This window comes from Protopterus annectens, chromosome 12.part0 (genome assembly GCF_019279795.1).
Source record: "Protopterus annectens isolate FY-2018-M chromosome 12.part0, PAN1.0, whole genome shotgun sequence".
Taxonomy (NCBI): Eukaryota; Metazoa; Chordata; order Ceratodontiformes; family Protopteridae; genus Protopterus; species Protopterus annectens.
The window spans coordinates 1526535226-1526549968 of record NC_056746.1 but is presented as its reverse complement, the minus strand read 5'-3'; the positions used below and the strand labels follow the sequence as shown (position 1 = coordinate 1526549968).

Sequence of the window (14743 nt, the reverse complement as noted above, 5' to 3'; positions counted from 1 at the left end):
TTTGCACAGACGGTGTGACATAACAGAAGAATTGTCAAATCCATTATGAAAATTTGCGATAGCTGTTAAATGTACAGTAATTGTCGACGCTGTGGCTCCTGCATGTAGAAGAGCAGTCAGGTACTGTAGGATCTTCTGAATAGGCATAGAGAAAGGGTCTATGTCCTGATCTTTGGCCCATGTAGACAAGCTAGCCCATTTACTAGAATACATTTTTTCTGGTGGAAGGTTTGTGTGAAGCCAGAAGAATCTCACGGACAGGAGATGAAATATCAGGCAGCCTGGCAATCATCGGAAGTGGAGGAACCAAGTTGTGAGCTTGAGGCTGTGGAGATTGGGGTGAATCAGTCCCTGAGGGTGAGATAGCAGATCTTGAGATTGATCCAGGATCCATGGGCTGTGAATCAGATGAGGCCACAGGAAAGGAAGACAGATTTGACGGGGCCAATAAGGGGCAATGAGGATCACTTTGCTTCCCAACCTTTGAGCTTTCTGGAGGAATTTTGGGATGAGGGGAAAGGCATACAGTAGACCCGGGGGCCAATTGTGCATTAGAGCATCCCTCAGTGATTCCTCCCAAGGGGGGATCAGGGCAAAGTAGCTTCTGCATTTGTTGTTTAGAAGGGAAGCAAACAGACCGCAGCAAGGCCTGCCCAAACGATGGAAGATCCGATCCGCTATTACAGGATTGAGGGACCACTTGTGAGGCATCAGGATGTTCCTGCTCAGATTGTCCGCAATAAGGCTGGAAATCCCAGGAATGTGCGTTGCTATAAGAAATTGGTTGAAAGCTATCGCTCAGTGCCAAATCCTCATGACTTCCCGACACTGGGGGGGGGGGGGGGGTAAGACCTGGTTCCGCCTTGTTTGTTTATATACCAGATGACTGACGTTGTCCAACTGAATTGCAATGGTCCCGGAAGGGAGGGATGTATGGAACACTTGCAACACTAAGAGAACTGCCCTCAATTCCAAGACATTTATGTGCAAATTGGACTACATGGGGTCCCAGGTGCCTTGGACGGTCTTTCCCTGGAAATGCCCCCCCACCCTAACAGGGAAGCGTCCTTGGTTACCATGTCCCTGGGCTGGGGGAGATAGAATGGTCAACACCAAAGATTCAATTCTGGCTTCATCCACCATAGCATTTCTTTCTTGCACAGGTTTGTAAGGTGTATCATGTGGTTGAGTGGGTGGGTTAAGATCGACCATTGTGAAGAAAGGAGCCACTGTAATAGTCTCATGTGCAACCTCGCCAGTGGTACTAGGGTAATGGCTGCTGCCATACAGCCCAAGAGTTGCAGTACAAGGTGTGCTGGTACAAAGGTCTGGGGAAGGAGGACTTGGATCTGGTGTCTTATTTATGAAAGCCTGTGAGGACGGAGGGAAGCTTGACAGGATGTTGTATCAAAGATTGCTCCAATAAATTCCAGTGTTTCTGTTGGGGACATTTAAGATTTGTCCTTGTTGATCATAAACCCCAAGCAGAGAGCGAGGCTTTGAGGGCAAGAAAGGCTGTGGATTAGAAGATTCCTGGTCATGGCGGTAAGGAGCCAATCGTCTATATATAGAAACACCTGGAATCCTTGTAATCGAAGATGAGCTACTACAACTGCCATACATTTGGTGAACACTCGGGGGGGCTGTCGACAGACCAAATGGCAGTACCCTGAACTGGTAGTGATTGGCTCCCAGCCGGAAGCGGAGAAATCTCCGAGAGGGCTGATCCATGTTTATGTGGTAATACACGTCCTGTAAATCTACAGAGCACATCCAGTTATCCTTCCCTAGAAAAGGGAGAATGGACTTTACCGTGACCATCCCGAATGTTTGAGGTTTCATGAATTTGTTCAATAGGCTGAGATCCAGGACTAGCCTCCAGTCCCCTGTCTTTTTTGGCACTAAAAAGAACCTACAGTAAAACCAGGATCCACTCTGGTCTGGTGGGACTGGTTGGATGACTTTTTCCAAGCAGCTTTTCTATTTCTAAGGCTGCTCTGATTGGGTAGCACATTGGGGATTCGTTTGACAGGTCTGGGAGTTCGAATGGGAAATGGTAGCCTCTGGATATTATTCTCTGCACCCAAACATCGGTAGTAATAAGTTGCCAGACTGGTAAGTGTAGAGAAAAACGACCCCTGACTGCTTCCAGAGGAAAGCAATCAGGCCACTGCTCAAGACCGCTGGTAGGGTCGGCCAGAAAAGGAATCTCTAGCCCCCTGGTTACACAGACCCCCTCTACCCCGAAAGGGGCGTCTTCCAAATGAGTTGCCCCCTCTACCCTGGGGGGGATTGCTCACCACGAGTGTCACGAAAAGATCCTTGGGACTTTTTGAACCACAATTTCCCTTCCCTCTGGTTCCTGGAATAGGACCTCTGGGGGTAGAAAATGTATGCCTACAGCAGACAAGGTCTTTCTGTCTTTCTCACTTCATGCTAGTGTGTCTCGTACTTTGGGACAAAAAAGTGAAGATTTGTTGAGAGGCACATTGACGAAGGAAGATTTAAAGGGGTCTGCGAAATCACACAAACGCATCCAAGCATGACATCTCATGACAATGCCTGATGCAACAGCTAGCGCTGCCCCCTCAGTGGTGTGACATATCAAACGCATCGAGGAGTTCGAGATAGATTCTAGGGTAGCTAGCTGTGAGGCGACAGTGTCACACACCTCATCAGGTAGTACCCAGCCAAAGAGGTAGACACTTCAGAAATTAGGTCTCTTTGGAGGCGAGTGAAGTGTGCCAGATAGTTCAGCGACCGAATGGCAAAGGTCACTGAAGCATAGGTCCACTTCCCAAGTCTGTACATGGCCCGAGACTCCCTAATCAGGGGATGGACAGTGGAACTATCTTCTGCCAGTTCCCTCTTGGTGGTCACCGCCACAACCATGGAATCAACTGTCAACTGCTTGGACCAATTGGGCTGATCTTCGGGGGTGGATAAAATTTTGCCCGGCCTCCAGGGGACAGGTTCTACATTGTCTGGGGCCTTCCAGGCATGCTGCACGATCAGCTTTACAAGCTCATCCCCAGGTGGAGTCACCCAGGAAGTAGATGGTCGGGCAAGGAAGGCCTGCAAGAACACAGATTCCTCTGAAGGGTTGGAGGACTTCCAGTCTCCCCTCTGCTTGAGGATTTCGAGAATGTCTCCAAATGAAACATCTTCTGGGGGAGACCATGGGGACCCTTCTCCCTCATTGCAATTGGTGTCCTCAGTGATAGATTCATCAGGGGAATCAAGGTGCTTCCTCTTGCACAGTTTCTACCGGGGAAGCTCCCTAGTGGGATCTTCTGAGGAGGACTCCAGAGAAAGAGTTCCCTTCAAGGGAAGGTCTTATGGCTCCTGTGCCCAGGATCATATAGTAGGGGGTTGGGACAGTGCATACTAGATGGGGGTTCTGGTGTCGATGCCATTTGTGCTGACTGCTAGCCTGAGAGAGACAAGGACCCTCTCCATCACCTGAAAAGCAAGCCCACCTGAAGAGGGATTGGAGTCCAGAACCAAGGAGGACAACCTCGGAACCAGGGTCACATCCCTCCCCACCCTGAGGAGCTCCGAGAGGACTGGAAGCTGTTGAAGCCGTGGACATAGATGGTGCCAGACTAAGAACCACGGTGCCGACAGCCCAAACACTGCTCCGACAGTGTACCGGATCCAATAGAGCTGATGCACCAAGGGAGAAAGGTGCCAACAGGGGAAACTTCGCAGTCGGAGCTGAGACAGCATGCACCTGGGTGGTCATTGGTACCAAGATCTCCAGAGTCTGGAAAGAGGCCAGAGGAGGATATACTATGCTGTAAAGGGTTCTGTGCCAAAGGGAACGGAAGGTCTAGCCGGGGTGGGCAATCCTCTAGCTGCCAGAAGCTGGTGCACAACCCACACTACATCTTGTTCAGAAAGGCTCCTGGTGGATCTATAGAAGGCTGCTGAAGGAAAGTCAGGTCTTTCAAGAAAGGGGCTAAATTGGTGCCCCGAAAAAGGGTCATAAGTTGGAGGGTATCTGGTTCTTGGGAGGTGTTCAACTTTAGGAACAGAGGTCATAGTCTGTGGAACCAAATAAGCTATCGGCACAGTGGCCTGGTATGGTTGTCAAAGCTGGTGTCGGGACCAAGGACGGTACCAAAGATGATGGTGCCAAAGCTGGAACCGTAATAGGAGTCAACATCAGAGACGGCACTGAGGGAGAAGACAGAGCCTGGTGCCAAAGTTGTCTTTGCTGCGGCGACTCGGTTCCATAACGGATGGGGATGTAGGAACAGAGTGACTCCATTTCTCCTTCTGTTTCTTGGTTTTAGGAGGTGGTGAGACCTCCGTCCCAGAGAGAACCTCAGAAAAAGGTGTTTTGATTAAACCTTTCAAAATCAGTTTGTTTTTTGCTCAGCTAGAGTGCAATTACTGAAACTAGAGCAGATGTCACATTTAGCATTTATATGGTCCACGCCCAAACAATAAACGCACTGAGCATGACCGTCTGAGATGGGCATCTTTCACCCACACTTGTCTCACTGCTTAAACCCCAATTTATCTTTTTTTGACATAATCCACACTGACAAAAAACTACCAAGAAAGGAAACAAGTGAAAGGAGAAAGGTTTTTTTTTTTTTTTTTTTTTTTTTTTATGAGATATAAAGAGGGAAAGAAAAGTGTACCAACGAACCAATGATGGTATCTAGAAATACCACAAGTGGTAAAAGGAGGGCCTACCAAAAATAGGAGAGAAGGACAGTACCAATGATGTTATAAGGGTTAACTACCAAAGGTAGAGGGTAGGAAGTAGAAGCAGTTTACAGACGAGAGGAGAAATTAGTAAGACTGACTAAAAAAAAGGCAAAGTTTTGAGAGAAATTACACATAAATACACAAATTTTCCACTTAGCTTTGAGAGAGAGAAGGCTTAGCATGTCTGATGAGGAACGCGGCAAATGAGATCTGAAGAGACTACGAGAGGGGCATTATGGGTAGGACTTAGCTGAGAGTTTTTGGCTGGCGCAAGCTTGGAAACGTCTGTGTCGGTTCCAAGAACGGAACCAAAGTCGTATCAGTAATAAATGAATAAAGATTTGCAACATCAGATGTGTTATTCTCTGTACATCTGGCAGAAAAGAAGCAAATTTATTCCGGCAGTCAGGAAATATTGAGAGGCAGGTGTGAGATTCAAGCTGCTGTATCCAGCTATCTTCAGAATATTCTTTCCTTGAAAATCAAAGTTATTTTTGCTGCAGAGTAGCTGAAGAGGAAATACAAATGTCTGTCCAGCAAAAGGTGGGCCATCAAGCAAAAGGGGACTCTGCTTCTCATTATTCTGATAATAAAGCCCATATAGAGGATGTTGCCAGTGAAACTTTTTCAAATGCTCCAAAGGAAACTTGCTTGAGAAACAGAGATAGAGAAAAGCACAACAGTTGACTAGAAGAATTGTGAGTACCTTGAAATTGAACCACAGTCTGGAGTTGGGAGAATATGATGAATAGGTAGAAGACCAGCAACAAAGAAATAGTGAAATGTGACAAATAAAGCATCAATTGAATTTGTGAAATATTCCTGTACAAGAAAATGTGGAAAGAAAGGGCTTTTGTTGACTGTTAAACTTGTGAGGGACTGAAAAACATTTGCTCACTTCATGTTATTAAGGTTTGAAAGAACACTAAGGGAAAGGAAAAAAGAAGGGAAAAGGTAACTATGTAAAATGGCTTCAACAATATTTTGATAAAATTTTTCTTGATATAAATTACATGTTACATAGCAAAGTATTTTCAGTTACTGTTGGGTGTGATAAAGATACTAAAGTAAAGAGATACCTTTTTTCTTGCATTCTTTTTTTTTTAGTATTAAGAAATGTAGGCATTACTTTTTTTAGTATTAAGAAATGTAGGCATTACAATGCAAAAAGAGAAAAAAGGCTGAACAAAAGCATCATTAAGTTAATAGGCCATACTCTTAGGTTGTTGACGAGGGGCACTGGATGTAAAAGTACATAGATCATAATGTATGTAGAGTTGACTTTTTCTCTTACTTTTTGCATAGGTGAATGTCTGGATAAAACCCTTGGCTTAATCTAATAACAAGTTTAGAAGTGGAACCAAGTAAGAGAACACTGAATGTAGTGAAAATTTTTCCTTTAGCAATAAATGTGCATGTCTTTGGAGCGTGCAGCTGAGGGGTATATTGTTCTTTTTGGCTTATGTTTCCATGGAGACAAGCTGATTATAGGGCAATAAAAAGACAAAACACTAGATTAAGGCCAAAAGTAAATGTTTTCTAAAAGCACACACATAGTTTTTCACAACTAGGAGGGCAATAAAGATAAACAAAGAAACAGACAACAATTAGCGTAATTGGGAGTACAGATACTAATGTACATCTTAGCATGGATAACCTTAAATTTAAGTCAGATATTGCCTGTGTGTTTGCAGCTGTCTATTTAGGACAACTGTGCCTACTAGGAGGGTTAAACTTTATTATATGAATATGTACATACTTGTGTGTTTGTATGAAGTTAACAGGTTCTGGTGGGGTGTTTGATTTTTTCTTTGAGGGCTTACATTAGAACAAAATGTCTTGCAAAATGTGATATAGATTAAAATGGAGACGACAAGAAACAACTGTATAAAATTTCAAACTGCCAAATATTAGTGGAAAATGCATCATAAAAGCTGGAAACAGGCATCTAAAAAAGCTGTCATATAAAATAAGTGGGTATGACAACTTATCAAAATGGCGACACTTTCCACATTATCATAGAATGTGAACGGTCTCACAGATATTGTCAAAAAGGAAAGAACACTGAATCTTGAGTTAAGAAATGTAGAGTGTAAATAGCAATGCAGGAGACGCATTTGAAAAGAACTATGCATATAAATTTGATAACAAAAGGATTTTGGAATGGATATTCAGAAGAATATCATGGACAAAGGAAAAAGGGGAGTACTTTTATTAATTGCTAGTGGAGCTCCAACAGCGATAGAACAGGTAAAAATGATAATAACGGTAGATTTATGGTAGTAAGGGGTTACTGGCAAGGGAAGAGGATAACAATGGCACGTATTTATATCCCACGTATTTATATCCCACCTAAAACTGATATTACGGAGATTAAGAAAATTTTGAGATAAATAATCAGCTTTCATCAGGGAATATTATCTATACGTGTGGACTCGAAATGGATTTGCAACAATGATGATGCATCTGGAAGGCCTAGAAGGGAAATATAATAAAAGAAGGCAGATTTCTGAAGAAATTCATGAAAACATTTGGTATGGAAGACATGAATTCAGCAGTAGGAATTCTGAGATAGTTTACATATTATTCCCTAAGGTACAATAACTTGGCTAGACTAGACAGAAATTATATTTTATAGTAACATATGCATTTAACTGTGAGATGAAACACATCCAAATAATTATTTCAGATCATGTGGCAATAAAAATGCAGGTTAATGAAGTAAAAATGAGACAGTGGTGTTTCTCCACCTACCTTTTAAAAAGAGAGGAATTTAAGGAATGGGCAGTGGAGATTATTTGAGAGTTATCAGGGAAGATACAAAATACTTCAAAAGTTACAGCTAATGAGTCGGATAAAATGAAAGTGGGGTCAAAAACAGCAAAGAAATAAAAGAAAAAGAAATAAGGTTAAGAAGTAACAAGATTTATTTAGAGGGGCTATCAAAGGGTAAAGTATTGATGAGTAAGGGGAATCTTACAGGCAAGAAGATTTGCAACTGCAGAGTGCTAAAGAGAAAATAAGGGAGTACCTGGATAATAATCAGGAGTTTAGAAAGATTGCTGCAAATGTTTTTGATAACTCAAGAGTACAAAAACCTTTAGACAATGACTTAGACAGCAGAAAGTAGAAAGGGTTGTTGCCAAACTCAGGGAGCCTATAACAAGGAAAATAACCACATATCCTACAGAGATATTACAGACATTTTGGAAATTTCATGAAAATTTGTAGAATGACTGAGGAAAAGGGAAAAAAAGAAGGGAGTTGTATTGTTGTACTGACCGATTCAAGGATAACTTATTCCCAACTTTGGGTTTAAAAAAAGGATTAGTAGAAAGGGGGCACCCTGTCCCTGTGAGAAAAAAAAAGAGAAGGACTGGCCAGAATGGCCTGTAGACCAGAAAGCATCAGAGTAGAAGTAAAAGCCAGCAACAAAACAGTCTTCAAGGTACAATGTTGCAAAGAAGCAAAATCTGCAGGCTCAAAAGGAGCCAAAGTCAATTTTTCCAAAATAAATAAATAAATCAAGGTCCCAAGAAGGCAGAATAGGTTTCCTTGGAGGCCTAATATGCAGGATGCCTTTAAGAAATTGTTTGACTTCAAAATGAGAAACCAATGGAGGATTCAAGGGCAGACAAGAAGAAATGGCTGACAAATGGGCCTTCACAGAAGAACAGGCCAAGCCAGACTGGAGTAACTCATAAATAAGACAGGAACAAAGGGAACCCCACTGAAAAAGGATCCTGGTTATGAGCATGGCACCAGACAGAAGATCTTTTCCACTTGGACATATATGATTTTCTGGTTGAGGTTTCCTTGCTTCCTGTAAAACCTTTATCACTTCCCCAGAAAAAAGGTGCATGAAAGGGATCTAAACCCTATCACCCACAGTGTCAGTTGAAGAGTGGACAAGTGAAGCTGGATGAAAGACCCCCTTGTCTTTTGTGAGGAGGTTCAACCAGGGAAGTAACTTGTGATGATTGCCCCTGGCCAGATGCATTAAGGAGGGGTAAACCAGTCTGTCTTGGTCAAAAGGGAGTCACTAACAAGATTTTGGGGGAGTCCAGCTGAATCTTCTGCAGGCATTTTGGAAGTAGAGGAAGAGATGGGAAAGAATAAAAGAACATCCCCTTCCAAGGAAAAGAAATGGCATCTGGCTTCCATGCCAGATGGTATGGCACTCTGGAACAGAAGATAGGGAGCTGCCTGTTTAGAGGAGAGGCAAAAAGATCTACATGAGGAATACCACACCAATGGACTATGCCAAGAAAAGTACAGTTGTGTACACGTACCATAAATTCAGATGTTCAAGTGTATTCACTGTTGCAGTCATTACATTTGGGTAATCTGCTGACAGGTTGCCCTCAGTCAGCCTGAATTCCAAAGTCTTGGGAGCTGTGTCGGTTGCTGTCTTCTCTTCCATGATGTCAGGTCATCAGGGGTATAAAACATGCAGCCGATGCCATTTTCTTTAGTTTTTCTTGCCCCTGATGTCAGGTGCCCCCAAAAAGGTAGCAATATTACATATATATATATATATATATATATATATATATATATATATACATATATATATATATATTCATGCATCAATATAAACGTTATCTTCATCTACAAGCAAATACACCACATAGGTTGTAGAAGACAGAGAAGGAAAGATAAACTTTAGAATGACAGGGGGATGGAGGGAGGGTAACCTGGACTGCAACAGTGAATACACGAACATCTACATTTATGGTAAGTGTACACAACTGTACTATGTTCTTCGTGTTTCACTGTTGCAGTCATTACATTTGGTTAGAATCCCAAAGCTATGGTTGGGAGGCTGGAGCTAAATAGCATTAGGTGTGGCTATAAGGCCCTGTAGCACTGCAGTGGCAAAGCCTGCCCTGGACTTAGAGTAGAGAGGCAAATGGTAATGCTTTGCAAAGGTGTGGACAGAACTCCAAGTAGCAGCCTCTAGAATGTCTTTGGTTGGTACTCCTCTGAGAAAGGCTGCTGAAGTAGCTGCAGCTCTGGTGGAATGAGACCTAATGCCCTTGGGCACAGGTTTACCATGGTGAAAGTAGCAGAAACAGATGCAGTGGCTTATCCACTTTGAAATTGTCTGCTTTGAAATAGGCTTTCTTTCTGATCCTGCAGCATATGACACTAGTAATTGCTCAGTTTTTCTTAGAGCTTTAGTCCTGCTCAAGTAGAATCTTAGCTGTCTGTGTACGTCCAAGGAATGCAGAATTCTCTCCCCTTTATTCTGCGGTTTTCGATAAAATGCTGGCAGATAAATAGTTAAGAGCCACACTGGAAACCACTTTAGGCATAAAAGTAGGACTTGTCCTCAGAGACACCCTGTCTGGGTAAAATATGATAAAAGGCTCTACAGCCATGAGGGCCTGTAGCTCTAAACTCTTCTTGCTGAAGTAATTGCTAGTAGTAGAGCGGTCTTTCACGATAAGAACTTAATGTCAGCTGTAGCTGCTGGTTCAAATGGAGGCAGGGTGAGCTTTTCCAACACATAATTGAGGTCCCATGCAGGTAGTGGTGATCTTCTAGGAGGCCTTAAATTTTTGGCTCCTCTAAGGTACTGCTTTAGTAAAGGATGAGAAAAGATTGGTGGCTCTGTATTGCAATGAGCCGAAATGGCAGAGGCATGGATTTTGATTGATGAGAAAGATAGGCCTTTGTCAAGCATCTCAGTTAAGTATTGTAATATCTGAGGAATATGTGGTTCTGATGTATCAAGTTCCTTGTGCTGGATTCCAAGCACAGAATCTCTTCCATTTGTCAGCATAAGATTTTCTAGTACTAGGCCATCTGGCTTCCAAAATGACACCCATCACAGCTTTACTGAGAGGTGTCATTTGTATGATTACATGATTAGCCATTCTGCCAGGTTCAGAGTCTGTAGTTGATTGGGCAGGATCTGATTGTTTTGCTGGGACAGTAGTTGTGGTCTTTGAGGCAAGATCCAAGCTGGGTATTGAGACAAGTTCCTTAGGGTTGGGTACCAGTATTGGCGGGGCCAGTCCGGGGCAATTAATATCATCTTTGGCTTCTCTTGTCTGACTTTTAGGAGGACCTTGGGTAGAAGAGGCAGAGGAGGAAAGGCGTAAACTGATAGTTTTTTCCAAATGAAGGATAGAGCGGCCTCTTTCCATGCTTGTCTGTGATAAGTCCTTGTGCAGAATTTTTTCAATTGATAATTTTGAGGAGAGGCAAATAGATCTATGTCTGGGCTCCCCCATTTCTCTGTTATTATGCTGAAGACTTGTGGATTTAGTTTCCACTCATGAGGATCCATAAGGTTTCAGCTTAAATCGTCTGCCAGAGTGTTTTGTTTTCCTGTCAGGAATTGAGCTTGAAGATGCATTTGGTAGGTCAAAGCTTTGTCCCACAGTGCCATGGCTAATCTGCAAAGGGGGTATATGAGTGTGTTCCCCCCTGCTTGTTTATATACCACATGACTGTGGTGTTGTCCATCTTTATCATTAGTTGTCCTGGATGAAATAAGTCCTTGAAGGCTGTTAGGGCATTTTGAACTGCTAGCATCTCTTTCTGGTTGATATGAAGATGCATTTGTTTTGGTGCCCATATACCCTGAATGCATCTTCCTGCCATGTGGCCCCCCCAGGCATAATCTGATGTGTCTGTTGTTAAGGTTTGGCTGGCAGGGGGTAGAGTGAAGGGCCACCCCATGTTTTGGTGACAGGCCTTTGTCCACCATAGAAACTCCTGTTGCAGGCAGGGAATGAGAGGGATCACTGTTTCCAGACTGTGTGAATGTTGACTCCATAAACTTTTTAGGTACCATTGAAATTTCCTCATATGCAGTCTTGCATATGGAATTAGTAGGATACAGGATGCCATAAAGCCCAGAGCCTGCAGAATTTGTCTTGCAGAAGACTGGGTTTTTGTTGCCATCAGTTTGAAGTAAGTAGTCAGTTGCCTTTGTTTGTCTGGTGTGAGGTAAGCCATCTGGGCAGTTCTATTCAAGCTTGCACCCAGGAATGTTATCTTTGAGAGGGTACCAGTTGTGATTTCTTTTCGTTTATTGTGTACCCTAGGCATGTTAGAAGCCTTTTCACAAATGCCAGATGTCGAAGAAGAGTGTTCTTGTTCTCTGCTTGAATGAGACAGTCATCTAAGTAAGGATATATTTGCATACTTCTTTGTCTGCAAAATGCAATTACTGGTGCCAGGCACTTTGTAAAAACCCTGGGTGCAGTAGATAAGCCAAAGGGCAGTGCAGAGAATTAGTAATGCATTAAGCCAGTCTTGAATCAGAGGTATCTTCTGCATGACTGTCTTATAGGGACATGCAGGTATGCCTCTTTTAGGTCGAAAGTCACCAGCCAAGCATTTTTGCCCAGCATGGGCAGAAGCTGCTGCAAAGTCAGCATTTTGACCTGTGGAATGTCCAGGTATGTGTTCAAAATCGATAAATCCAGTATTGGCAGCCAGGCCTTGTCCTTTCTGGGTACCAAGAAGAGTCTTGAGTAAAACCCTTGTCCTTTTTCCTGTTCTGGTACTGTCTGAATGGCCCCCATTATCCATTAGGGATGTAACCTGTTTTTGCGCCTCTGCCCATTGATTTTTTGGCAGATCTGGCCAACCATTTGCCATTGGCAAAGTGTGGAAATGGAATCTGTATCCCTGTGATACGATGTTTAGTACCCACTTGTCCTGTGCTATTAATTGCCAAATTTTGAGCAAAAAGTGCTAATTTTTCCCCCAATGGGTGCTGTCAAAAGATAAGTGCTTGGTGTAGGCACAGGGAAGTCATTGGGATTGCTTTCTGTAGGTGTGTGCTTTATCTCCTCCAGATTTGGAGGTGGATGCGCCCCATGGCTTTGACCTGTTTGAGTCTGGCGCCTGGTATCTGGAACCCTTAGTGCGTCTGGATTTGCCCCTTTGAGCTTTGTCTGACACAGGAAAGGACCGATTTTTTGTAGGCCGGTGTCTATTGAATCTTGGTGGCTGCATTTGTAAGAAGTCTTTAACAGTTTGCATAGACTTAGCTTTGTCTTCCATTTTCTTTAAAACCTCTTCTGCCTTAATACCAAACAGAGAATCATGCTGTAAAGGTGCATCTAGCAATTTAGCTTTAACATGATCAGGCAAATTTTGTTCCTTTAACCAGGCATGCCTCCTAATGACAGATCCAGTAACTGCGGCCCTGCAGGAGGCCTCTAAAGAATCAAAACCACATTGCAAAGTATGCTTTCCACTTTTTCAGCTGCATGCAATAATTCCTGCAATTCTTTACTTTCTGCACATTCTGAAATCAACATCATTTTCTGTTTCGGCAATCCCATAACATGTTTTTGGTACTTAAGCATATGAAATTGACAGTTTAAGGCCGTGATTGCCAAGGTTGCAGATGTATAAACCTTTTTTCCCCATCTGTCCAGTGCCCTTGAATCTCTGTCAGAGGGGGTAGGATTTTTTGCTGTTGAGGCCTTAACTCCCTTTGGACCCTGTGAAATAGTTTCAGGATCAGCAGCAGGGTTTCTAAATAAAAATTTATGTGAGTCAGGGACCCTGTAATATCAGTCAGGCTTACTGGGAGCCGGAGGTAAGGAGTCAAGGGTCAAGCTTGACTCCGAAAACACATCATCCAATATCTAAAACGGGGAATGGCTAAAGGCTTGTGCTGAGGGAGAAGGAGGAAATCCCTGAGCCTCTTTTTTGATTCTGAGAAGTCTTGACTCTCCGAGTGAAAATGCTCCCTCAAAGTATGCAAGGTTTCTCCAAATGAATAATCCTCAGGAGGAGATGCAGATGGAATAGACTCCTCAGCATCAGAATCCACATAGGGAGGTATAGATAATTCCTGATCAGAAGAGGAATCAGAAGAAATAGAAACCTGATCTGAAGATTCATAATCAGTGTCCTGCCTAGGCCTCTTATCTGGAGGGGGATCGGTACCCCTTGATCAAGGTAATAAGGTCTTCGGCCATTTTGATCATCTGTTTTTTAGGCATAGAGGCCTGTGCACGTGGCTCATGCATCATTTTTTTAGTTTTAGAAGTTGCTTTTGTCTTTGGCTTTGCAGCTGTTGTCAGTTTGATATACAAATGTTGAGGAATGAAAACACCCTCAGAAGCCGGTGCCTGCTCAGCGGCTCGAGATACATCCGTTGGTGCAATACCTTGAGTATCTTGCAGCATGCTGGACTCCACATGGGTCTTCTTCGTAGGTTTTGGATCTCGACTGCCTTTCTCTGTACTTTTCTTTGCGTTTTTTATGTACTCCGGTAGTCGGATTGCTATCAGACGACATTTCTGGGTAGTTAAATCTGTTTCCAAAATACTTAGATGCAAAAATATACCAACGCTAATAGTGCGTTGGTTAAATCTAGCACAAAACAGACAGCCAGGCACGTTGTGATCAGGGCCTCGGCAAGGAATACAGTAGAAAAACCAAAAAAAATTGTAGCGAACTGGTGAAAATAAGAAACTAAAAACCAACAAGTTCACCAGCAGGAGTAGTAGACACAAAATTTATTTCCAGGTTAAGCGCTTTCATCAAAGTAAAATTGACTTCATCAGAACAATATACAAACAGTCATGTGGATTTAAATATATTACAGTAACACAGGATAGGTTGAAATCACACCAAACAAAAATCCCTTGAATAAATGAATACCCTAAAAGGCATACACTGTAAAAACTAAACAATCCAATAAAAATATTTCTGTGAGAAAGTCACATTTTAAAATCAAACCCTTTCTGCTCTTTCTTTTAAAGTAGGCAAGATCCTGGACACAGATTAGCTGCCAAATGAAGCTGCCACATCAATTCCGTTTTGTTTAAAGTGTTTTTCCAATTACCACCCCTGGGGTTTATTTCTATTATATCCAATATCCCAAACTTTAATCCAAAAAAATCGGCACATATTTTACTATGCCTGAATAAGGCATTAGTTTATTTTGAATTCTTAATATCATATAAATGTTCATATATTCTGGACCTGAGATCCCTCTCAGTTTTCCCAACATAAAACCCCGGGCAGGAATTACACT

The 14743-nt window shown here is 42.7% G+C and overlaps 1 protein-coding gene across 3 annotated transcripts in view; it reads right to left on the bottom strand.

Annotated features, from left to right (window-relative positions):
* Positions 1–14743, bottom strand: part of MFSD11 (major facilitator superfamily domain containing 11) — a 2028489-nt gene that overhangs the window by 1092166 nt on the left and 921580 nt on the right. The gene's annotated exons all lie outside the window — the stretch shown is intronic.